Raw genomic sequence first — 25,349 nt, 5'->3', positions numbered from 1 at the left:
CCCATCTTAGTCCTAAATTTATAGCCATTTTAGAATTTCCCACGTCACCAAATGTAGAGTTTCATTGAATGACACAAAATACACACATCCAATGGAAAATTTAAGAGCAGGTAAAAGTAGCAAACATTCTAGACAGCATACAAATGTTGCCATTGAAATTCTGCATAGGTATTGACAATTTTCTGTAGTATCAGAAAAGTGAAATGATGATTATAATCCTCTTCTAATATTTTTCAGAAAGACTTCTGTAATGAGTTAAGTTGTGATTTGGGGATATTCATGATCAAGCTTATTTATATTTTATGCTTTTAAAATTTTTGTTAAGGTTTTTTTCTTTTTGTGGCAGTTAGTTTTATTTATTTATTTTTTATTTTTATTAGTGAAACACCATGAGGTACAGTTGTAGACTTACAGCTTTTTGTCCTTGGGTTTCAATTATACAATGATTGAGTACCCATCCCTCTACCAGTGCCTGTTCTCCACCTCCAATGCTCCCAGTATCCCTCCCACTCCTCATCCCCCCCCCACCCACCCCATCCCTGTGGTGGGGCATTCCCTTTTGTTTTCTCTCTCCTTCTGGGTGCTGTGGTTTGCAAAAGAGGCGTTGAGTGGCAATTATGTTTGGTCCATAGTCTACTTTCAGCATGCATCTCCCATCCTGGGAGGATCCTCCCAACACCCTTTACTCGGTGCTCCCTTCTCTATCTGGGCTGCCTTTTTCCCTAGCAAGTGCGACTGTCCTCCAAGCCATGGAGTGAACCTCCTGGTACTTATCTCGGCTATTCTTGGGTGTTAGTCTCCTATTTTGTTGTTTTATATTCCCCAAATTAATGCAATCTTTCTATGTCTGTCCCTCTCTCTCTGACTCATTTCACTTAGCATGATACTTTCCATGTAGTGCCACTTGTATGTAAATTTCATGACTTCATCTTTTCTAACAGCTGCACAGTATTCCATTGTGTAGATGTACCAAAGTTTCTTTAACCAGTCATCTGTTCTCGGGCACTTGGGTTTTTTCCAGATTTTGGCTATTGTGAATAGTGCAACAATGAACATAGAAATACAGATGTCATTTTGACTGTACTTTTTTGTGGCAGTTATTTTTTCTGTTTTGTGAGCTAATTCTTTTTCTCAAATGAGATGTGAAAAGACCATGAAATTTTATCTTGTTCCACCTATAGTTTACAGTATAAAATGTTAGATTATTTTTAACCTTTGTGTGTGTTATTTTTAAATTATGGGTCACACTTGCTGTGCTCAGGGCTTACTGCTGGCTTTGCACCCAGGGATCACTCCTGGCTGGGCCCAAGGGACCAAATGAGATACTGACCGCTGGACTCTGGCCGGCCACCTGCAAGGCACGTACCCTCCTGTACCATATAGCTGCTTCGGCCCCTGCATTGCTGTTTGCGTTCATTTACAACTTGTGGTCTAACTCATTGTCAGAAGAGTCTGTAGATCAGTTCTCCCCCTCAGTTGATCTTCCTTTGTTCCAGGACTAGTTTCTGGATGTTTCCCAGTATATTTCAACCTTAGCTGAGCAGGAAAGCAGTTGCCGAGTCCTGGTGTAGACACAGTGGGCCGTGGCACGGAGGTGGTGTCTTGGCGCTGATCTTGCTGTGTTGGCTGAATGTTGGGCTGGATCCCATCTTGGCCCCTTGCTCGGTGCTTGTACAACTGCCTTAGCTTTCCCGGCAAGGACCAAGTGCTGCCTGGGTTCTGTGAGGCCCATGTGAAGGTGTGTTTGTTGGGTGTGTCTTGGAGTATTCGCTTACTCCTCCCTGGCTGCTGGTGCTGAGGTGGCCGGGAAGCTGCAGGTGGCCTTGGGGGTGTCCATGCACCTTCCTAGGGAGATGTGCTTCCATTTTGACCAGGAGTTCAGCCCCTCACACCTACAGGACTGAGTGTGGGTGTAGATGGGGTGGAGACAAATGAGGGGACACCCAAGACAGGGCTTAGAGAGGTCACATTGGCTGCTGGGCATGCGAGGGGACCTGTGCTCCCTCTGACGGGAAGCCAGCCGCCCTGGTACCAAGACACCAAACTCACCCTCTTAGCAGGTATTATGAAAATGAATTCTTCTGGAGCAGCTCCTTTAAAGGTTAAGAGAGAACCCTGCACTGATTTGGAAATGGATTTAATTCCGGAGAAATCTCTGTCTCTCTCCCTCTCATACACATACACAAAGAACCCCCAAGTGAAGCTTACTTGGTTGGCACTTTTCCAGCATAAATGTTTATTTTCCTTGTTGGCTTTTAGCAGAGAAAAGAAGGTTTAGCAGAGAAAAATACCGCCTGCAATCATGTTGGATGGTGTGTGCCCCAAGAGCCTCGTACAACACGCAGTCATCTCCCTTCATCCTGCTGTGGGGGTCAGTGTCCTAGGGGTGGGGACATCCCGCTTCCTCTTCCCCCCTCCTCATTTTTGTTTCTCAAATCACCAGAATAATAGGATTAGTATCTAGAGTACACAGTTCAGACATGAGTTTTAAGTCACGCCAGAGAGGAAATCATGCGAGGTGTGAAGTACTAAGACATGATTATCCTTCCTCCAGGAGGGACGCAAGGGACAGAATCATGCGGTAACGTCAGGGCTCAGAACAAAATCCACCATTGTCAGATTGCTGGCATCTACAGGCAGCATCCTGCGGGGTGTTTTACAGGGGCCTTTTCTCCGGAGCAGAGAGAACCTCAATAGTGTTTTCTAGGTTCCGCAGTGCGAGCATCTCAGATCCTGCCAATGGAGGGTTTCAAACTCTTGACATGATGCCGGAGTGTCATTGAGCATATGATGGGTGACATTGGTGGTGCTGAAGGGTAGATGGGAGTGACTTTGTCCACCACCATCATCATTATGGTGAAGGTGAAGGTGGCAGTGATGGAGACAGTTATTTTGATACAGAATGGTAGCACTGTCCTCCCATTCATCAATTTGCTTCAGTGGGCCCAGTAATGTCTCCATTGTGACAATTGTTACTGTGTTTGGCATATTGAATATGTCACGAGTAGCTTGCCAGGCTTTGCCATGCGGGCGAGATACTCTCTGTAGCTTGCCGGGCTCTCGAGAGGGGCGGAGGAATCGAACTTGAGTCAGCCATATTGGCCACTTGCAAGGCAAACGCCCTACCCGCTGTGCTATCTGGTAATTATGCTGACGGTGTGGAGTTGTTGATAATATAGTGGTAGCAGTAACAATGATGAGTGGATGGATGGGGCTAATAAATATTTGCCCCTTAACTGCTGACCTTAGTCTTTGGGGTTCATATTAGACATTTGAGTGTTTTGGGAATTGCTTGTTATTGGCACTCATTGAACTAGTATAATTCAGTATAATAAAACAGACACGTGTCCTGGTGTCTGATAATTCCAGGCCCAGCCTGGAGTTTCACTCACTTACCGTCTTTCTCTCTCCTTCTCTCTGACCTTGGTGTATTTCAGCACTTTTATTCGGTGAAAAAGAGAGGAAAGGAACTGTTAGAAGGAGATTCAGTTCTATATAGAAAACAATGCAGTTCTACAGAGGGGAAAAAAAATGTCATCTAGCATGTGCATGAAACCTGCGATGGCTGTTCCTGTGGGAACGTGCTTGGCACAAGGAAGAAACACGAGGTGGCTGGGACCTCTGTTGTCTGTTGGCTGGGTGAGGCCAGGAGGATGGAGTCTCTCTCTGCAGCTGGCATCTGTTGGAGGGACGAACACGCCTTCTGGAGGAGGGGGACTTTGTGCTTTGGTTTATGGGACAGTTGTGCTCTATTTTCATTCTCTAGCAGCCTCATTGACAAATGCAAGGAGTGACAATTTGGAAACCCTTTCCTTAGAAATGTCTCAAAGACAACCTTATATTCTTGCCAGTGCTACCCGTGACAGCAGGTTCCGTGGGTGGGTGGGTGCGTGTTCGTGTGGCGCCTCCGTGTGCGAGCCAGCTCTCATCCATGGCGACTCATTTAGGAGAAAGTGGTAAAGAGGGTGATTAATCAGAATCAGGCCATGACAGGTCAGGCAGACGCCGCGCACACCCTCTAATAGAAATCAGGATTGTAAATGCGTGTTTTCTGTGGGCTGGGAATGGCCCAGAATATCTGTCTTTCTTCTCGCAAAGATTAAATGATAAGGTAGGATGATCACTTATTGGTTCCAATTTATTTGTTGTCAACTGGGTTTTGTTTGCTTTGGGTTTCTATTCTCCTCACGCAGATGTCCAGTCTTGTTGGCTTGTACCCTGCACACTCACTGGCCCTGCACCGATGCAGGTTTCGGTCCTTTCACCCAGAATCCTCCCTGCTATTAATGCAGAAATAGCCATGAGCCCATTGTGCCCAGGACAGGGGTCTCACAGCATCCTGAGCACGATTTAGAGAAAACATTCCTCTCCGTCTCGACCACCTCTGCTTGGAAGACTTATATTTTGAATCTTCAGATAACTCAGAGTGAATTATATTTTGAATAATGTAACTTTCAGTATAATAGTTATTTATCTTGTATGAAGGAAGCCTATAATTTTGTTTTTGATGCGATTTTAGTGCTGTAACGGATCAAAAATATTCAAATTCCCAGGACGGGAATGTGCTACAATTTCCTTATTTAGGTTAAAAATTACATACGTATGTATATTTTACATCAGTATATACTTAAACATAATGTATACTGCATATTTATATACATTGCATTTATTTACAGAGCATATTTACACACTAGGTATAATATTATATAGTCTATCATATAATATCTAAAATACAAATCATAAATATACGTTTACCTTTGAGGCACACATTTTCCTGTAGCATTGAAACAGTGTATTTCTTTGTTTAATCTGTTTGTCTTCAGAAAATATTCTATCAGAGACATGAATTTGCTTTGCTTACTGCTGGGTTCCCAGTGCTATTAATCATATGTGACATAACAAATACTGACAATACATTTGTTCAGCAAATAAATGCAGATATAGGGTAGCGTCTTGCCTCTCCCCCATTGCCTCAGCACGATTTCTCCTTGAGGTCTGAGGGATTTTCATGACGGTTTATTGTAACCAACACTGAGCAGAGACTTGCAGATGGCAGCTCATGGACAAGTGAGCAGGGACGGGCAGCCTCTCCGTGCCAGGTGGGATGGATGCTTTCTTGGTGCCCACATGAAGCCCGTGGTCACACCTGGTCCCATTAGATCCAGGGGCGGAATTGGTGGCACCAACTATCTGCCAGTGTCAGGGGTCAGTGGGCATGCCACCATGCGGGTGGCCCTGGCGTAAGCTAGTTTCCTGGCAGTCCCAGTCTCTGCCTATCTTTGACTCTGTTTCTCCTGACCGTTCATTCTTCCTGGCCTTGGGAGGCAAATGCCTCTTTCTGTTTGCACAAGACAAAGGAAATCTGGTTTTATACAAAGAACCTTATACAAAAAACCTGAACTCAGTCACCACACCATCACCTTCGGTTTTCCCCCACACCCCTCTGGCTTTCTAGTGCTAAGGGCTTTCAGCTTGAGAGCACGACCCCTCACCCAGCCTCTGCCCTTTAATCCCACATTCTCCTCATCACCCCTTGCCCCGCAGTTGGGAATTGTTCATCTGCGAGAATCAGTTTGTTAATCCCGTTATCCAGAAAGGTCAGTATCCCTGGCCCTCCCCATCATCTCTGATTTCTAGGAATATCTCTCCCAGTCTGACTGCAACATTCTGGAAGGCGAGGGGGGGAGGGGTTCATTATCCCGTATATAGTAGACAGGAAACTCTTCCTCCCACCCTCTCCAAAGATGCTATGCCCTAATCCCCAGGACCTATGGACTGGCTCCTCCAGGCGGTGACAGAGACCAGTCAGGTGTGGCTGCATTAAGGATCTTGAGACGAAGAAAATGTCTTGGGTATCTTGGTCGTCTCAGTGCACACTGAAGGTGCCCCTATGTGAAGGTGGGTGCGGGAGAGAGAGTCTGAAAGGTGAGTCATTGCTGCTTTGGAGATGACAGGGACCAGAAATCAAGACAAAGGCAAGAAAGCAGGTGTCCCCCTCAGCTCTCCAGAACAAGCAGAGTGCAGCTGCCACGTGGCTTCTTCTCCGATAAACCCAGTTGAGACGTCTGAGCTCGAGGGTAAGAGAGGGAAACCACCACAAAACACGCAGAGGAAAGGGCTGGTCACCCTTCTGCGTGAGCAAATGTGTGATTGAACAGGTGAGGCAGCTGGACGATGTGAGTTGGACATCAGGGTTCAAGGGAGGTGGAGGGGGATGAAACTGGGGCCTGGTGGGCAGGGTATTGGATACAATACAGGCCTGACACAAAGCCCCATGGGACACGAGCTCCATGAGAAGACCTTGAGGTGGGTTCAGTGGTTACTTAGCTGGAGCCTCGGGATACAGTTCAGAAGGAACATCCCCGATGCTGGTCCGTCACCACAGGGAGTGGCCCCTTTGGAAGGGAGTTTGCGTTTTCTTACAAAACTAGATGTGTTTATGGCTTAGCAGTTACGCTGCTGAGACATAATATATCCACAGAAAACCTGTGCAGATACATTTGATTCATCATTGGCACAAATCAGAGGCAGCCGAGATGTTCTTTGGCAGGTCCGACAGTGGGTGGAGTGTACTTAGGCTAAAAAAATAGGGGCTAGAGTGATAGCACATCGGGTAGGGCATTTGCCTTGCACGTGACCGCCCCAGGTACAATTCCCAGCATCCCATATGGTCCCCCAAGCATCACCAGGAATCATTCCTCAGTGCAGAGCCAGGAGTAAACCCTGTGCATCATTGGGTGTGACACAAAAACAAAAAACAAAAACAAAAAATAAAAGAGCTGCTGATGTAGGGAAAGACAGAGACAAGCCTTACGTGTACCCGAGTAAGGGAAGGATCCAGTCTCAGAAGGCACTTGGCAAGTCCAACCTTGTGCCACTGAAGAAAAGACACGACTGTGGAGAAAGGGGACAGTCGTGGTGGTGGTGGAGACTCTGCAGGGGCAGAGCTGGAGAATCTGGGCAGTGGGGGGAGATTCTGTAGGGGTGCCTGCACTGACCCCCACATGGGGCCACACCCGCAGTACATGCACCCCAAGCTCAAACCCCAGATGCAAATGCACTTGGGGACTTTGGCGCTGCAGCAGGCTCTGGGTGTAACAGAAGTACTGGATTGGGGCTGCCCCTAACAGGGCAGAGACGGTGCACCCGGGTGCTGGACTCCTTGGAAATCTCCCGTCCCCCTCGACTTGACTCTCCATTCACTACCCTAATAAGGAAGCAAACCAAAACAAAACCCCCAAAGCCTTAGTACACTTGGCTGAAAATAGCAGCAAATGCTGTTGAGAATTCAAATGAGAAGGAATGACCGTGAGTTCCCTACCCTCTTCTTCCCTTCCCTCCCCTTCCCTCCTCTTCCATTCCTTCTCTAAACCTTCCCTCCCTTAACCTCCCTCCCCCCTTCCCTCTCTCCCCTCCCCATCCTCTCCTCCCCTTCCTTCCTTTCCTCTTCCCTTCCCTCCCTTCCCTCTTCGTCCCTCCCTCCCCTCCCATCCCTTCCCTTCCTCTCCCCTCCCCTCCCCTTCCCCTCTCTTCCTTGCCCTTCTCCTACTCTCCTTTCTGTTCCCTTCTCTGTCCCCTTCCCTTTCCCTTCCCTTCCTAGACTTTTTTGAGCCACACACACTTCGTGGTGCTCAGGGATGACTCTTGGTTTGTGCTCAGGGATCACTCCTGGCGGGGCTTGGAGGGACCATATGGGGTGCTCAGGATAGAACCCAGGTCAGCCATGAGCAAGACCAATGTCCTACCTGCTGTAATAGCTCCAAGTTTCTGCAGCAAACTCCTCCACTGAAGTCCCTCCTCTCCGGGCAGGATATCTGGAATTTTGGGCTTCATTTGCCTGAGTTTGTGGCCACAGGCAATGGGGCCAGCTGGCTGGAGGACCCTTGCACTCTCTCTCCCTGGCTCCCCTGGCCTCAGCGGCTGATGGGCAGGGAGGAGAAGAGCAGCAGGCGGGGGATGCTGTGTGTGTGTGTGGGGGGGGGGTGGGCGCAGCCCCCATACCTGTGCCCGCCTCTCCCTGCAGTCAGATCTCAGGCAGTTGTGCAGAGGCTGGAGCACAGCCAACTGTGGCCACTGCCTGCTGGTCCAGCCCTGCCATCTCCTCCGCTTTCTCTCATGCCCCTGGGGTGTGGGCACAGTGCACGTGTGCTCTGGTAATGCCACAGGTGCCGATGCTCCTCTGAGCCAGCGCCTGTGCCAGGGACCTTCATCTTTGTTCTTTAAGGGAAGTGTGAACATGTGAAATGAGGTTCCTCTCACCTGCTGGAGGACAAACAACATTTAAAACAGGAAAGCAAGCTGCGGATGTCACATCTGCTGTTTGCGTTTCGTCGTGGCTTATAACTAGGGGAAATCATATTGAATTATTTATAGCACTTGGAGATTTATTTAGGTTATGGTATCTGCGAGTCTATAATAAAAATAAACCAAATTGAAAGCGGAAAGGAGCGATCATCGTGTGTCTGTATTAGCCTTACCAGAGCCAGCCCTCTCTGATAAATTTGCATTTTTCAATTTAAAAACCCTTATGGAATTCCTGCTAATGTTTGGAAAATGAGTTATTGCGTTTGGGAGAGAGGTGTGACATTGTTCCTTTTTTTCTTTGATAATAGTGTGGGCTTGTTCCTTAAGGATGTGTCTTAATGAGGAATACTTGGTCCACAGACATCATGCATGGTTAAACACGCACAAGAGGTTGCAGAGCTAGTGTAGAGGGTAGGGTGCTTGCCTCATGCCTGCTTGGTCCTGGTTCAATTCCCAGCACCACCTAAGGTTCCCCAAGATCGACTCTACGCAACCGCTATACAGATCACTAAGCACAGAACCAGGAGTAAGCCCTGAGCATGGCTGTGTGTGGCCCCAGCCCCCTTGCCATCCGCCCCAAATGCACCTACGATTTTAGGTTCTTGAACCATGCGATTAGGAAGTTCATGCTTTGTGGTGGTGTTTGTTCCTTTTTATGAAAATATTTTCTGGGATTTTTGTAGTGAGAAGAACATTAGGTAGAACACCTCTTTCCTGCTTCATGTGCTGATTTTTATCTATCATGATCATCCTGTTGTTTGTCGATTTTCTCGAGCAGGCACCAGTAACATCTCCTTCTGAGCCCTGAGATTTTATAAGAGCCATTTCTAAGCTCTCTCAGGATTAGGAGAATGAGACCCATCATTGTTACTGGTATTTGGCATATTGAGTACGACACGGGAAGTTTGCCAGCCTCTGCCGTGCGGGCAGGATACTTTTGGTAGCCTGCCAGGTTCTCCAAAGGAAAATAAGATAATAAGATGTCGCATGGCCACAAATGCAGCCGCGTGCTTCTGGGAGCTGAGTTTTATAGTCTCTGCATCTTGGCCATTGATGGGACCAACCTGGCGCTGGCAGCAGCTGGTGGGTGTGATGCCTACCTACTGGAATATGGGGGGTCTGGTTGGAGAAGGCCCAGTCCCAATCCGAGTAGACTTGGAGACCTCAGCCCCAGGACCCGCATGCCTCGGTTCCTCTGCCAGTTCTTTCATGCATGAGACCCGTCCAGACGTGTGGAGAGTGGTCCCAACATGGCCGTGACTGGCTCTGGAGGTCCTCAGCTGCTGGGGCTCTGCTCGGGGTGGGTGGGGAGAGAAAACTCAACCCTCCCCCCTCCAAGGGGCGCCCCGGTGAGGACAGCCAGGTGCGGGGCCAGGAGACTCTTCAATTTTTATCTATATGTTTCTTAAATATCGGGGTTTCAAGAGCTCTATCTGTCCCTTTTCCACCTCTCTGCAAGGACACATTCCCCTGAGTCATTCCATCTGCAGCTTGTCTTCATCCTGAAGGAACTTCCAGAATCTTCCTTATCTGCATGGCCAGCCCAGGTCCTTCCTCTGTGTCCTAGACTCCCCTGGCCAGCTGGCTCATGGATGTCTTCCTGTGATGTCCTCCCTTCATTTAAGAGGCCACGCGTCCCCATTTCCTGCCCCCAACCTAGTCCTGCTTCTTTATTCTGCAAATAAGCCACCAGTCTTCCTGGCTTCACTTTAGATGGTCTGCCTTTGTCTCATCACGTGGTCTTGCCCACTCGTCCCCTGGGTGAGACTGTCAGACTCCTTATTTTCCTGCTGGGGCTGTGCGGTGTCTTGCTCTGTTTACCTTCCTGCCCCTGGTCTGACTCGCCTCCAGCTTATTCTCTGCAGTTATCGCAGAACTGACCCAGCAGAACCACCCACGTCCTCTCTCAAGTCTTTCCAGGCTCTCCCTGGTCTGGTGGAGACACTTGCAGCTTGAGCTCTGCATCAGAGACCTTTTATGAGTTTATCCCCATCTATTTTCTTAGCTTATCTCGCGTCCCCCCAGACACATAATATTTGACTACATTTCCTGTGGTTTCGTCCTGGTGGCTGTTCTCTGGGGGAAATATTCTTGATTTAAGGGAAGCTTACAAATGTTACATCCCAGAAGTTGCAGCATAGAAAAATCATTTGCATGAAATTTAGATTTTTAAACCACTCCCCTTGCTACCTTGCTTTATAAGGGACACGGTAAGAGCAGGGAGGCCCGTGAGGCCGTGCTTGAGCACAGGTGCCGCCAGGAAGAGGACCCTGATGATGGTGATGGCGACCACGGGGATAATGATGGAGATGGTGGTGGTGGTGATGACGGTGGTGGTTATGGTGATATGTTGATAAATGGAGAGAAGAGAAAAGGGGGCGAGCAGGAGAGCTGACTTCAGGGATCCTGTGTACCGCTTGTGTAGACACTACACTACTACTAGAGAAGTGTCTGATAGTGCAGAACACCTGGAACCCCGAGGGGGACGGGGCATCCTCTCCTGAGTATGAAGGCGGTTCTGCCACTTCCTTTTCCCATTGGTGATGGCTCTTCTCTTCCCTTGGAGGGGGGTGAGGGAGAGGATGTAGTCTAAGCAGTTTCTTTTAAAACAGAATGGGGGGGAAAAAAGGGTTTGGCAATCATGTCCCATTGCTGAAGCCTTTCATCCTCGGTGTGAGTCTGAGCCCCAGCTGCAAGACCCCCACTGCCTGCTGGGCCCCAGGCTGGTCTTTCTCTCCTCTTGCCATACCCTTGGTTGCCTTCAGGTACCCCATGAAGTTCTCTGGGGTTTCTGGTTTGGGGGAAGTGCCCCAACTTTCATATGCTGCTTATCAATTCTGATCATTGCTTCCTTATTCCAGCAAATCACCAAGGGCATGTCTTGGCCTGGCTATTCTGAAAACTTCTCTCCCTGCCTTCCTAGAAACTTCCTTTCATGTTAGACTGAGCTGTTCTTCCTTACCCGGGTCTTATCGCTGTGTTGTTCCTCCACAGAAGATGAACAGCTGAGGTCCGTGGCCATCCTCCTGTCCTCCTTCCTGTCCATCCTGCCTCGGGAGTGTTGTTTGAGGTGTTGGTGCCTTGTGTTGCTGCCCAGGGCTCTGCTGGCCTGATGCTCTGGCCGTGCTCTTCCCACGGCCACCGTAGAGAAGCTTGTCCAGATCTCTCTCGCTTCTGAAGTCTCTGTCATCCATGCGTATTGTCACATGGGCACCACACACCGGTCAATAGCGCCACTGAGCTTCTGAAGTTGACATGATCATATGTATGTGATAGGATGACACGCCTCCATTCAGGTTTTGGTGATGGACTTTCATAAATGTGGAAGAGACCTGAAGCTGACCAGTGCAAACTCAAACCTGGCGGGCATGGAAGGGGTAGGAAGCCTTTCAGACTTCTGTGGCAGGGTGTGGTGTAAGACTCATACAACTGCTGTTCCAGACACACACACACACACACACACACACACACATACACACACACTTTTTTTTAAATTGTTTTAAATTTTTTTTTTATTAGTGAAACACCATGAGGTACAGTTGTAGATTTACTATTTTTCATGCTTGGGTTTCGATTATACAATGATCAGATACCCATCCCTCCACCAGTGCCCATTTTCCACCACCATGGATAATATTCCCCCCATCCCCCCCTGCCTCTGTGGCAGGGCAATCCCCTGTGTTCTCTCTCTCGTTTTGGGACACACACACACTTTTTAAAAACTTTGCATACATTTCCCTCAGTCACGGTATTTGGGGTTGAATTGCATCCCCCAGAAATTTCATGAAGTCTCATTCCTGGCACCTCTAAGTGTGATGTGGTTCAAAATAGGTGAGCTGAGTGGGTCATTAGAGAAGCCTCCATCTGACGGAGGGGGTGACCCTCGGGAGACACAGACCAGGGGAAGGAAGCTGCAGAAGACAGGCCCAGGGCCAGGGTGCAGCTGGGAGGTGCAGCCTGAGAGCACTGTCCCTCTGTCCCTGGGATCTTCGAGGTCCTGCCGGCACCTTGCTCCTGACTCCAGTCCTTGAGAAACAAGAGAAACTCTTGCTGGCCCTTGAAACTGCCCACTTAGTTCCACAAGCCCTAAACACTCACATAAACCCACACACAGCAAGTGCCGGTTTCTATATAAAAGAGGGAGCAAAGTGCAATGCCAGCCCAGTTTCTATTGAGGGTTAGTTTGATTTTTGGACCACACTGTGGTGCTCAGGGCTTCTTCCTAGCACTATGTTCAGGGATCACTCCTGGCAGGGCTGGGGGTTGGAGTCTCTATGCTTAGCAATCAGAAACTTGGATTTGCACAAAATGGCCTTTTCTTCGCAAGTGCAGTATTGTGACCTGAGATTCCACCCAATGCTCGTCAAACACTGTCGAGGTAAAGCAGAGCCTCCTGGACCCCCAAGAAATGGCATGACCTCTCAGTGCATCCCAGGGCTCCCAGAAATTCTTAGATATGTGGCAGGATGGACTCTCAAGGGAGACAGTCTAGCTCAGATTTGCTTTCCGCGTGTTGAATCTTCATTGCTGGGATTTAAATATCGATGTGAAGATCGCGGCTAAGCACGGGTGCGGAAGACCCAGGGAAGAGACACTGAGTTCCTGTTTGCATGAGGCAGTTCTCTGCATATGGGACTTGAACTGTGAGTGTCACGCATTGCAAAGTTGCTATGGCAACATCAAACCAATGAACGGGCCACCTCCCAGAGACAGGGAGGTGAGTAAGTGTGAAATCGATTCACTTGTACACGGGAATATGCTCCAGCCAAATTTGTCAGGATACAATTTCTGGTAGGAAACTTGCATTTTTAATTACACAGACAGGCTGAGTGCGATGTTCAATATTTACTTTGGCTAGTCTAGTGAAACGGCATTTGACGATTAAGTGTATTATGGGGAATTTATGCCTTTCATGCATGCTCTGCACTTATTTCAGGTAATGCTGATTTTGTTTCCATTCATTTAAATTTGGATATCTGAAGCAGATTATTACGTGTGAGATGAATATTGTAGCTGATGCGCCTTTGATGTTAGGAGGCTTTAATTCGCTCATTTGAGGTGAGCATGTTTCGAGAAATGACTTTATAGGGAATGCAGATGAAAGTTGTCATGTTTATGATTTTAATTTTAGGCAGCATTTGTCAATTGTTTTCCATTGACTAGCAGATAATATCTTAAGTGGTCTAGATTAGTAAAACTCATCCTAAATTGATTGAAATGTGTAAGGTGGCTATATTAGGGCTTTAGAAGTTCCTTCCCAGGCGATGCCAGCCGATTGCTCAGCCCATTTTCAGGATCCAGCCTTTAGACACCGTTTGCCATGCTGTGATGCTGATCAGCAATGCTTTGTCACAAATAGTGTAATTCAAGCAATATCGTGAATTGGGTGTGGTTTATTTTTTGCTTGCTTTTCTTTTTTAAAATTTTTTTTTAATGAATCACCATGAGATACAGTTACAGACTTACAAACTTTTGTGATTACGTTTCAGCCATGCAATGAGCGAGTACCCATCCCTCCACCAGTGCCCATTCTCCACCACCAGTGTTCCCAGTATCCCTCCTGCCACCTCCTGATCCCCACCCTCCCCCCCCACACCCCCAGCCTCTGTGGCAGGCACATTCCCTCTTACTCTCTCCTTTTGAATGTTTTGATTTGCAATACAGGTACTAAGTGGCCATCATGTTTGGTCCATAGTCTACTTTCAGCACACATCTCCCATCCCAAGCAAGCCCTCAAAGCATCCTTTACTTGGTGGTCCCTTCTCTATCCTAGCTGCCTTTCCCCCCAGAATGTGAGGCCAGCTTCCAAGCCGTGGAGCAATCCTCCTGGTCCTTACCTCTATTATCTTTTGGTGTTCGTCTCCCATTATATACTAAAGTGTATCTGTATGGTTGTGCAGTCCAGGAGCAAGTGTGTGATGGTAATCATGGATGTGATTCTTTTTGATATTAATCAGTTCCTATGAAGAAGATACACTAATCAGGCATAATTAATTTGAACCGAGAACCAGGCTAACCCCTGGGGTTCCCTGCGTGGTATCAAAAGCACAGGCTTTCCCTTTAGTCTGAGTGTAGAGCAGAGGGGCATGGCTTGTTTACGTAGCAGAGACCAATATTTGCTTTTTTTTTTTTAAATTTTTATTAGTGAAACACCATGAGGTACAGTTATAGACTTAGAAATTTTTGTGCTTGGGTTTCAGTTATACAGTGATCGAGTACCTATCCCTACACCAATGCCCATTCTCCACCACCAATGATCCCAGTATCCCTCCCACCCCCAATCCCTCCCATTCCTCTCCCCCCGCCCCTGTGGCAGGGCATTCCCTTTTGTTCTCTCTCTCTCTCTCTCTCTCTCTCTCTCTCTCTCTCTCTCTCTCTCTCTCTCTCTCTCTCCTTTTGGGTTCTATGGTTTGCAAAAGAGGCATTGAGTGGCAGTCATGTTCGGTCTATAATCTACTTTCAGCATGCATCTCCCATCCTGGGCAGATCCTCCCAACGCTCTTTACTTGGTGCTCCCTTTTCTATCTAAGCTGCCTTCCCCCCCAGCATTTGCGGGTTAGCCTCCAAGTCATGGAGTGAAACTCCCGGTACTTATCTTGACTATTCTTGGGTATTATTTTGTTTTGTTACTATTTTATTACTATTTTGTTACTTTATATTCCACAGATGAATGCAATCTTTCTATTATTTGCTTTCTTTTGTTCCCCCATCAAGACTTGCAAGAGCAGCGTTCGCCGGATCCTGGCAGCGCCCTCGCTGCTGCTGCCTTCTAGGGTGACATAGGGTACGACTGAGGCCAGGCTAAGGAAACATCTGGCTTTCTCCCGGTGATCTGGGGTGCCACTGATTTTTTTTTTTTACAGAGTGACTTAAGTGTCTGAACTGCATCTGAGGTCAGCGATGCTGAACTTGCTCGTGGCCATGCGCTGAGGGTTGTGTATGTTGGGAGCACAGGTCCCTTCCCAGGAAGCCAGGGATGGTCGCTCTGTGTGTGGAAACCCGCCGTGACCATTCCTGGTGAGACTTGGATTGCTGTTTACAAGCGAACCATCTAGAATTGGCCCCACACACGGAGGGAAAGGGGGTTGAGAAGACACCAACCCAAACAACTCTTCTTTCTGTGTGGTCAGGTTCGGTGCGGGTGTGTTTTCTGGCAGGCAGCGGGTCACCTGTACAAGCAGAATCCAAGAGTAAGGAGGAGACAGACACCACATCCTGTGTCCCTGGCGCGGCCAGGCCTCCCTCCCTCGTGTGTGACCTGCAGATGCCAGGGAGCTCCAGGGCGGGGAGAAGGGTGGGGAAAGGGATTGTACATCATAGGATGGCAGCCGAGCTGCCCTTGGACAGTTAGTGCGGACTGAAGGGGTCCCAATCGCAGTGATGAGCTGCGGTTCTCGGAAGAGCAAAGTGCAGACAGCTTAGCTGACACTCCAGGTGGTTTGGGAATACTTAGGTGAGGAGTTTCAGGCCCCGGGTGGTGAGAAGTACAAGAATCAATGGGATGGATTTAGAAATCCTGGGCCACTGTGCCATTGCTGTCACGGCCACTTTCCTCACTGGGAGACTAAGTTGGTGGTGACTGTCAGCCAGATAGATGTTGGGGGGCCTGGCCGGGGGTTGCTAGTGGTGGGAGCTACAGTCACTAGCCGGAAGCTCATGGCTTCTGCTTCCGGGAGTGTGGCTAGGACTGGCCCACGCAGACCCACTTCAGGGCAAAGACTCTTTTCTCTGTTTCCCCCTTTTCTTTCCTCTTCTCTTTCCCTTTCCTTCTTTCCCTAGCGGGGGGGGGGGGGGGCGGTGGTGTGGAGTGGCCTTGAGACCATCCTGGCTGTGCTCAGTCATGCAGAGCTGACTCCCCTCAGTGCTTGGTGAACTCTATGCAGTACTTATAATTGAACAGACTTCAGCTGCTTGCATGTAGTTCTTTTATCGTCAAGATTTTCTTCTCCAGTTTTTTAGACACAATTTTTTTTTCTTTTTTCAAATACCACTATCAATTTAAAGTGGAGTTACATGGTTAAAGAAACTTTGGTGCATTTACACAATGGAGTACTATGTAGCTGTTAGAAAAGATGAAGTCATGAAATTTACATACAAGTGGTACTACATGGAAAGTATCATGTTAAGCGAAATGAGTCAGAAAGAGTGGGATAGACACAGAAAGATTGCATTCATCTGGGGAACATAAAGTTACATAATGGGAGACTAATACCCAGGAGTGGCCGAGACTAGTACCAGGAATTTTGCTCCATGACTTGGAGGCCAGCCACACGTGCTAGGGGGAAAGGCAGCTCAGACAGAGAAGAGAGCACCAAATAAAGGGTGTTGGGAGGATCCTCCCAGGATGGGAGAAGCATACTGAAAGTAGACTATAGACCAAACTTGATTGCCACTCAATGCCTCTCTTGCAAACCACAAACCCAAAAGGAGAGAGAGAACAAAAGGGAATGCCCTGCCACAGAGGCAGGGTGGGATGGGGGGAGGGGGGTGGGAGAGATGCTGGGACCCGTGGTGGTGGAGAATGGGTGCTGGTGGAGGGATGGGTACTTGATCATTGTATAACTGAAACTCAAGCACAAAAATTTTTAAGTCTATAACTGTACCTCGTGGTGTTTCACTAATAAAAAAAATAAAAATAAAAATAAAATTATTCTCACACACACACAAAAATAAAGTGGAGTTACACACTATGCACAAAAGTCAATAAGGGGGCTGGAGCGATAGTACAGGGAGTAGGGCATTTGCCTTGCATGCAGCCAACACAGGTTCGATTTTGGCATCCCGTATGGCCCCCCGGGCACCGCCAGGAGTAATTCCTGAGTGCAGAGCCAAGAGTAACCCCTGAGCATCGCTGGGTGTGACCCAAAAAGCCATACAGAAAAGTCAATCAAAATTGGATTAAAGATGTTTATATCTAGACCTGAGTCCACCAGGTGCATAGAGAAAAATGTAGGCAGAACTCTTAGTGACATTGACATGAAACATCTTCAAGAAACTCCTCTTAGTGAAGCAAATGGGAGCACGAGTGAGACCACATTAAGAAGCTTTGAGACCTCAAAGAAAACATGACCAGCATGCAAATACAGCCCGTGGGATGAGAGAAATTATTTACCCAACACTCATCTGCTAAGGGATTAATATCAAAGATCTATAAGGCACTGGTCGAACTTTACAAGAAAAAAACCCCCATCAAACTCTATCAGAAAATGGGAAGAAAAGATGAACAGAAACTTCCTCAAAGAGGAAATGCAAATGACCAAAAGGCACATTTAAAAATTGCTTTCTATGACTAATCACCAGGGAGATGCAAATAAAAACAACAATGAGGTATTATCTTACACCACAGAGACTGGTGCACATTGAAAAGAACAAAAACAAACAGTGCTGACTTGGATGTAGGGAGAGAGGGACTCTCTTTCATTGCTGGTGGGAATGCCGACTGGTCCAGCCTTTTTTTTTTTTTTTAACAATTTGACAATTCTTCAAAACACTTGAAATTGAGCTTCCAAATGACCCAGCAACACTGCTCCTGGGAATATACCCTGGGGCCCAAACAGAAAATCCAGAAAAGCCATCTGCACTTCTATGTCTATTGCATCACGATTCACAGTAGCCAGAATCTGGAAACACCCTGAGTGCCCAAGAACAGATGACTGGATAAGGAAACTGTGGTACATCTACACAATGGAATACTATGCACCTTGTAAGAAAAAATGAAGTCATGAAATTTGCTTATACATGGATGGACATGGAGAGTATCATGCTGCGTGAAGTGAATCAGGGGGGAGGGAGACATAGAATGACTGCACTCATTTGCAGGACGGGAAGGAAACATAGTATGAGACTAATTCCCAGAGACAATAGAACTGAGGGCCAGGAGGACTGGTCGCTGGTTCAGAGCTTGTCACAGAGCGAGGGGGGGAGGCAGTTAGGACAGAGACGGGATCATTCTGACAATGAGAGTTGAAAATCTCACTCTGGACAAGAACTGAGTGCTGAAAGGAGGTAAAGGGGTATGCACGATACCCTTCAGTAACAGTACTGCGAACCACAGCGCCTAAAAGGCAAAAAGGAGGCGGGAGAGAAAAGAAAAGTGCCCCCCATAGGGACAGGTTGGGGGTGGTGGAAGGCAGGAAGGAAACCAAGATATTGATGGAAGGAAATGCACACTGGTGAAGGGGTGGGTGTTGGAACATTAAGTGCCTGGAACTCCATCATGTACGACTTTGTAACTGTATATCTCAGTTATTCTATAAAAAAAGAAAACAGAAAAACTAAAGCAGAGGTAGGAGAGAAGGGAAAAAGAGGAGAACATTCTCAGTGACTGAGTCTGTTGTTAGCAGGAGCTGTAAGTGTCAGAGCTAAGTCTGTCCCAGTGCAGATGTGCTGCACCCTCAGCCACCTCTGCCTGGCCCTGCCACCTTTCACTGTCATCCTGCCCATGACAGGACAGACCCTATTCTGGGCTCACTTGCACAGCCTGAGCATCCAGTGGTCCAGCCCCAGTGCCCTTCCTCTGGTGGTGCTGCCTCTGCTCCAGCTCTCCTCATGGTTTGTGTACCTCAGTGCCATCTTCCTTCATGACCACACTGATCCATCGACCACCCATCCATCCTTCCTGCACTAAACCCACCAAACGGATGCTCTCTGGTTGTCACATGTGCCTTTCTTACCGGGAACAGTTCTCTTTCTACTGCTACAGTTCACTTACATGCGGAGATCCGATGGGAGTTCTGACTATGGTTAGACGCATACCAAACGCCTGCAATAGGGTCTTCATGCAAACATGCTGGTGCTGGGCCCTTGGCAAGTGCTCAGACTGCACAGACTGGGAGTGCAGTTTCCTGTTTCACTGAGTCACACTCATCACATCACACAGCCTAGGCGTGTGTGGGTTCTTAGGGCTTAGAACTCCTCCAGTGGAAGGGATGGGTACTTGATCATTGTATAACTGAAACCCAAGCACAAAAATTTGTAAGTCTACAACTGTACCTCATGGTACCTAAAAAAAAAAAAAAAAAGGAACCCTCCTCCAGTGGAATACTACACAGCTGTTAGAAAAAAGGAGATACTGAAATTTACCTATAAGTGGATGGACTGGGAGAGTATCATGCTGAGTGAATGAGTCAGAACGGGTGGGACAGATATAGAATGACTGCATTCATTTGTGGGATGTAAAAAAAATAGTATGAAACTAATATCCAAGGCCAGAAAAAATGGGCCAAGGGGACTGGTCAATGGTTGCAGATTACCACAAGGGTGTGGGAAATGGAGGGTAGTTAAGATAGGGGAAGGTCCATTATGACAACAGAAGTTGGAAATAATGACTCTGGACAAGAACTGAGTGTTGAAAGTAGGTAAAGAGATCTACATAACTTTCCAGCATCTGTATTACAGATCATAATACTTAAAATGAGGGAGAGAGAGAGAGAGAGAGAAAGAGAGGGGGGCGAGAGGCGCCTTGCACAGAGGCAGGCTGGGGGTTGAGGAGTGGTTTGTGGGTTGGGAGGGAAACTGGGGACATTGGTGCTGGGAAATGTGCTCTGGTGGAGGAATGGACATTGGAACATTGTATGACTGCCCGAACATGAACAGCTTTGTCATGCTCTATCTCATGGTGATTCAATAAAATAAAGAATCCTCAAAACACCTCTATTTCTTCGTCTCCTGGGGCAGAGGTTTCCAAGTCAACTTTTCGTTTCCCAAGTTTTAGTTTTCCCAGTTGCAATTCTGCCTCTGCTACCACACTTTTAAGTGTTTATTGTGGAGGATAATTCTGGAATCTCCAGAAGTTCAATTGGCATCACTCTGATGAGATTAAAAGCGCAGGCAGGGGTCTCTGCCCGTGATAATGGAAGTCTCCAAGCATAGCAGGATGCAGCAGTGGCCTGTGCGGGCCAAGGACATGGACGGCACCCGGGGAGGAGAGACCATTTCCCCAAACTTAGCAGTCCAGAAAATGGGGTATGAATCGATTGAATATTTAAATTGTACAGACAGTTAAGACTATTGTGGAAAATAAATGTGTACCAATTGGCTTGTCTTTAACATACATTTCTTTTTAAAATAAAATGCAAGGGTCATATTTTTTTTCTGCATGGCAGATGTGCATGGTATTTTAATGAAAGGAAGTTTATATTGGCTGGCTATAGAATGCCATGTGGGTGCATATGATTAATACAATGAATGCAGTCGCTTTAGAGCATCATTTTGGGAACCTATTTTAAATGAGCAAAAGGAGGTGCAGCAACTTCTTGAGATTATTGACAATGCAAAGAAATCATATGGCAAAGGATGAAGTATGTGTGTTACCTCGCACACGGGTCTAAATTTGGAATCACGTCCTGTCATGCGCATCATTAGGGATGTTGATGATAACTCTTTCGGACTGACACAATTGTATGTCATCCACAGATGACAGATTTTTTTTTTTTGCTTTTTGGGTCACACCCGGCGATGCTCAGGGGTTACTTCTGGCTCATGCACTCAGGAATCACTCCTGGCGGTGCTCGGGGGACCATATGGGATGTTGGGAATCGAACCTGTATCGGCCATGTTGGCTGTGTGCAAGGCAAACACCCTACCCGCTGTGCTATCGCGCCAGCCCCCACAGATGACAGATTTTTAAAAAATTTTTCACCATACCCAGTGATACTCAGAGCTCACTCCTGGCCCTGTGCTTGGGATCACTCCTGGTGGTACTTTGGAGATCATCTGGGGTGCTGGGACTGGAACCCCACACCTGCTGAACTATTTTTCCATCTTCTTCCAGCTTCTTTCTGCTTTGCTTTTCTTCCCTTGTGATGATCCCAGGTTTTCTCCCAGAGAGCGCCAGGCAACATTGTGATATAGGTGGGGATTTTCAGCACAGTTAAAACTAGGTTGAAGTTCTTTAGATTCTTCCAGCATCCCCAGTGAGTTTATTTGGCTCTTGCATTTCCTTTGTTTCTACTTGAAAGACTGGAGGTGATTTAGTTGTATCCAATAATGTGTTTCCTATGTTCCTTTCAGGCCATCTGGGGAGAAGGTGAAATACTGTCATTTATTCTCAGTTTGGGAAAAAAAAGGACATAGATTAAGGATTTCTCAGTCCTTGTCTTTGTGATCCTGGGATCTTTGGGAACTTCTCTTGGAGACTTCTGGCTCTCCCAGCATGGAAGGAGAGATGGTGCTGACAAGCCACCGTGATCAGCCTCGCTTTGATGCTCCTGCTGGCCCTGTTCTGTCTCCCGCCCTTTTGGTGGGAAAGGGAAGCCCCATGACACCCTCAGATACCCTCAGACATGTGCATTGGGGCCACTTCTTTTTTTAATTTCCTTTTTGGGTCACACCCGGGGATGCTCAGGGGTTACTCCTGGCTCTGCACTTGAGAATGACTCCTGCCGGTGCTTGGGGGACCATATAGGATGCTGGGAATCCAACCTAGGTTGGTTGCGTGCAAGGCAGACGCCCTCCCTGCTGTGCTATTGCTCTATCCCTGGAACCACTTCTCAAACTTGCATCTTTGCAGGATGCGGGGGGCGGGGGGGGTGTTGGGTTAGTTATTGCGAGTGACTGCCCCAACACACACACACACACACACACACACACACACACACCATACACAGCCCACCAGAGCCAAGAGCCACAAGAGCGATGTCAATGCTGTTTTGAAAGACCTTTCCCGTAAGAGGGTAGCAGTTAGCAGTGCTGAGGGAAGAGGCATCAGGGACAGTGGCTGTGTGTCTCTCCGCATGCTTTGGGAGATGGTTCCATGTCACCGGGACAACGGGCTGAGTTCAGGAAAGAGCAAGGGCTGGCCCCAGGAGGCTGTGAGTTGGGCTGGGCTGGAGAGGCCAGTTTTGCTGGTCTGAGGGACCCCCCTCCCCCCGCTTCCTGGCCCGTCCTCCAGGGCTTCCTCCACGAAGCCAGTATAGAAAGCCTTTAAAAACACGATGTCCCAATCATATTCTAATATTGAGTTTTTGCGATGCACAGGAGTTAACTCCTGGTTCATGCACTCAGGAATTACTCCTGGCGGTGCTCGGGGGACCGTATGGGATGCTGGGAATCGAACCCAGATTGGCCGTGTGCAAGGCAAACACCCTACCCGCAGTGCTATTGCTCCAGCCCCAATATTCAGTTTTAATATATCTTAGATTTATAGAATGCCGTCAGTTGCTTTATAAATGATTGTTGGAACACAAGAGAGAACATTCCAGGAGGAAAAAAAATAATTGGAAATTTGTAAATCTGATGCTGCCTCTGAGAGATGTAGTTTAAGAGGAGAAATGGCAGTGTGTCTGGCATACTTCGCTCTGTGTTCAAGTACTGGAGGTAGGGCTTTTCCTTCCTAGGCATCTATTGTCTTCCTACTTTTGATCAGCGAAAGTGCCTGGAGTCCAACAGGAGAGCTCGTCTGTAAATCATCCCGGCCTGCAGAAGGCTCATTCATCAAGTTGACAGTATTGATGACGCTCCCCTTCGAATTTCCGTGCTCAGACACACGGAGGTCTGGGGGAGAGCAGCGAGGACGCAAAGATTCCTCAGACGTAATCGCCATACTCATTTGACTTGTCGAGTTTTTGAAAGTGTGGTGTAAATTTGTCCTTTGTGTGGTATGAAACCACAAATAAGTATGGTTTGCACTTGAATTATTATAAATAAGTATGGTTTGGACTGGACTACAGTACAACAGTATATCATTGTTTGAATGGTTAGGAAGTTACTTTTTGACCAGTTCGTGGAAATTAGAATTATTTTCAATGAAATAATGGAACATTATGTATTCACGATCACGATCACGATCATCCTGTTGTTTGTCGATTTCCTTGAGCAGGCACCAGTAACATCTCCTTCATCCTAGTCCTGAGATTCTAAGAAGTGCCACATTCAAGGCTGTATTATGTATTCATATGGGTAAATATGGAAGAGGAATTGATAAAGTGAAAATTGACAGAGTGTTAGAATGATGATAATGACTTACTCCTTTGGGAATTTTATTCATTTGTGATTTTTTTGGTGAAGTTATAAGAATGATTCTGGAGCAATGCAGAAAAGTTGGAGAACAAAGGTGAGAAATATGAAGTAATATATCCTTTAGATAAATATTAATATGTAACATATATTGTTTTAGATAAAAATGAAATTATTCTTTCTGAAAACTTCAAAATCCTACTGAGAAGACCTTATTAAAAGATTAAGATAAGAACCCAGGGACCAGAGCGATAGCACAGCAGGGAGGGCATTTGCCTTGCACGTGACCAACCCAGGTTGATCCCCTGCATCCCATATGGTCCCCCAGCATCACTAGGAGTAATTCCTGAGTGAAGAGTCAGGAATAGCCCCTGAGCATCACTGGGTGTAACCCCCCAAAACGCAAAAAATAAAATTTAAAAAATAAAATAACCCAAAGCAAAGAGTGAAATTTTGAGTTGTATCTATTAAAATCACTAATATCAAGTATAGTAGATTTCATTAGAAAAACTTAATTTCAGTTTACCATTGTTTATGATCAATTCCATTTAGAATGAGCAAATGTTTATTAGAGCAACTTGAGATAAAATTCTGTGAATTATAGCTATACCCATTGTTATCATCTTTATGACTTAATTTAATGTTTTCAAATAATATGGTTCATCATCATCATCACTATCATCCTGTTGATTTTCGATTTACTCGAGCGTGCACCAGTAACATCTCTATTCCTCCCAGCTCTGAGATTTTAGCAGCCTCTTCTTATTCGTCTTTTCCCAAATTGGAGGCTCTTTCAGGCTCAGGGGAATGAGACCTATTGATGTTACTGTATTTGGCATATCGAATACACCACAGGGAGCTTGCCAGGCTCTGCCTGTGCGGGTGGGGTACTCTCAGTAGCTTGCCAGGCTCTCTGAGAGGCATAAATGAGTAGGAAGTGTCTTATAATGTGTTGTGCAAGGGGCTGCATGGTCCAGAAAGTGTCCTGAAGCGTGGTGGTGGTTGAGCAGTGGAGGTCGGCTGCCGGGGCTGGGTCCCTTGGGATGGGGAGGGCTCTCACCCACCCCACAGCCTGGTGCGGAGGAGTTCGGTGGCATGGTTCTGGGGGCCTCCTTATATACTCCCATCTGGGAGGAGCATCCGTGAGTTCTGGAGGGTGGCCGATGAGATTATCTGGTGCTGGCAGGGTGTGGCTTATGAGTGTGATCCCTGAGTCACCGGAGACTGGGGGAAGCAGGCAACGGATCTTTGTTCCTATTGAATCCAGAGTCCAAGGTCACAAAGTTCCGCATTATCTGGGTTCCGTGGGACTTCATTCACGTGTGAAGCTTGGCCTGAGCATCCGGAAAGCAGCCTGGAGCATGGTAGTGGTTGGGCAGTGGAGGTCAGCTGCCGGGACTGGGTCACTTGGGGTGGGGAGGGCTCTCACCCACCCCACTACCTGGCGTGAAGTTTATTATAGCTATACCCATTGTTATCATTTTTATGACTTAATTTAATGTTTTCAAATAATATGGTTAAATAATAATAATCATAATTTGAATCATGGTTTTCTATGTGCCTGTCTAGTATCATTTATCTGTATGTAAAGTAAAAAAGTAAAGTAAAGGCCCTCCCGTTGATCATCGATTTGCTCGAGCGGGCCCAGTAATGTCTCCATTGGAGACTTTGTTGTTACTGTGTCTGGCATATCGAATATGTCATGGGGAGCTTGCCAGGCTCTGCCGTGCGGGCGAGATACTCTCGGTAGCTTGCTGGGCTCTCCGAGAGGGGCGGAGGAATCGTATCTGTATGTGAAAGGTGAAATCAAGCTTCCATGGTTTTCCCATTCTAGGCTCTGTAATACAATGACAAATACATCATCGTGTATAACACAAGGGTATTGAGTCATGAACTTCCTTTCTCCTGTAGATCATATTTGAATTGAGAGCAACAGTCATCTGCTAGGTAGACATGCTAAGATGTCCCATCCATTCAGTTTGTTTGAGTGTAGGCTTAGACAAACACCCAAATGATTTTTTTGAAGCTATAATCTATTGTAGGAACAGTGATTCAGTTGCTGTTATGATCATTATTCTTAGTTAACAGAT

At 47.1% G+C, this 25,349-nt stretch overlaps 1 protein-coding gene and 1 pseudogene across 1 annotated transcript in view; both read left to right on the top strand.

The window, feature by feature from the left end:
• The window catches only part of LOC130019334 (unconventional myosin-XVI-like), a 302,696-nt gene that overhangs the window by 31,918 nt on the left and 245,429 nt on the right, over window positions 1–25,349 (top strand). The gene's annotated exons all lie outside the window — the stretch shown is intronic.
• Window positions 10,727–10,902, top strand: LOC130019580 (uncharacterized; annotated as a pseudogene).

This window comes from Sorex fumeus, unplaced genomic scaffold, assembly GCF_029834395.1.
Source record: "Sorex fumeus unplaced genomic scaffold, SorFum_2.1 ptg000008l, whole genome shotgun sequence".
NCBI classification, from domain to species: domain Eukaryota; kingdom Metazoa; phylum Chordata; class Mammalia; order Eulipotyphla; family Soricidae; genus Sorex; species Sorex fumeus.
This window is presented reverse-complemented; position numbering and strand designations above follow the sequence as displayed.